Genomic DNA, 1,548 nt, shown 5'->3' on the forward strand with positions numbered 1-1,548 from the left:
CAAATTCATTCCTATTGAGTCACAGAGCTTCCCCGCCTTAGAAGGGAAAAAAAAAGCTACTTCCTTCAGTGCTGATTAAATCCCAAACTGAAGACCTGAAACTAATCCTTGTGGGCTGCCTCCCACCACACAGAGTAGAGCTGCTAGTGCCCACCTGGCACTGTGCAGGCACCCCAAGGAAGGGGCTTACAGGGGTACATGAACAATTGCCCTTCTCGCTGGGCTGTTGTTCCTCATGTCCCCTGGCACTGCCAGTGCCGGACAGAGCACACGTTAGCTGGGCTGGTCCCTCCTGAGTAGGCTGTGGAAGAGGCTGGTAAAGCTGCTTGGGCACATGGCGCTTCCTGGGGACAGGGCTTTAGGACGTTCTGCTGTAGTGAAACCTTGCTGAGCCTCAGGATGCCCTCTGAAATCACCCATGAGAGGAAGCCAGGCAGGTGTCCTGTTCTCACTAGGGCCTGAGAGTGGATTAAATGGTTTCTCAGGCTTTTCTGACTCTTCCCAATCCAGCCCCACTGAGCCTTTCAGCTCCAACAAAATTAGAAACTTCTTAATGTCTGAAAATACAGTGCTGGACACCAGGCTGGGGAAGAAAAGCCACCCCAGGGAACTCAGCAAACGCTGGAGGATCTGTCTCACCGTGGTGAGACACAACAGGAGTGGGGAAGTGTTCCTCTGGCAGCCTTTACCATCTGAATTTCTGTCCCAGCAGCTGATGTCCAACAGAGGAGAAGAGCCAGTGACAGGGTGACAGTGAAAGGGTCTTGTGAGCGTCACCAGCTGCCTGGCCCTTGGGATTCTTCAGCCAGCCCTGGGGCAGCCCCACATGGGGCGTGGTGCCACAGCACTGCACAGCCCCTTCGCTGGTGGTGCCTGTGGAGAGAGAGTATCTGACACTGTCGTGCTCCCCCCCCCCGCCCCTTGCCCACTGCCTGCCCTCCCGTTGGAGAGGGGGCATATCCCTCCATCGAGATGGGTCCTCCAGGTACCCCAGCCAGAGTCCATGTCCCTGCCCGGTCACCGAAGGATGCTCCAGCGAGCTTGGGAAGAGGCTCCAGCATATTCTGCTGCAATTGCCCCAGAGTTGTGTGCAGCTCTGGGTGGGGAGGAAGGCGGCTGAGTGGGTACTGGTAGGGTCACGCAGCTCTGCCCCTGTTGCCTGGGCTGCCAGCTCAGATGAGTGACTCCAACCTTTCACTAGAGATAAAAGCTGCCGTGAACAACACAGGCACCCACCTCAGCTCAGCCCTGACAGCTACAGAGGCAGCCCATGCGTTCTGCACCCAGGACACACCAATGGAGAGACCCTGCATCCCCAAGGTGTCACCTCGGGGGTGGCCCCTGGGGAAGGGCTCTGGAGGACACAGTGCCTGGTGCCTGCTCATTGCGCTGCCAGAGCAGCTTTCCTTGTCTTTCTCCTGCGTGTTATCTCAAGACGTCGGAGCTGCCAGCTCCTGCCAGCGCTCGCGCAGCCTGACGTTGGTGCAGCTTGAAAGTGCGCGTGGCATGTTTGATGTCAGGATTACCGGCTGGGGGGATTGTAAACGC

This window comes from Buceros rhinoceros, unplaced genomic scaffold, assembly GCF_000710305.1.
Source record: "Buceros rhinoceros silvestris isolate BGI_N320 unplaced genomic scaffold, ASM71030v1 scaffold15285, whole genome shotgun sequence".
In the NCBI taxonomy this organism is placed as follows: domain Eukaryota; kingdom Metazoa; phylum Chordata; class Aves; order Bucerotiformes; family Bucerotidae; genus Buceros; species Buceros rhinoceros.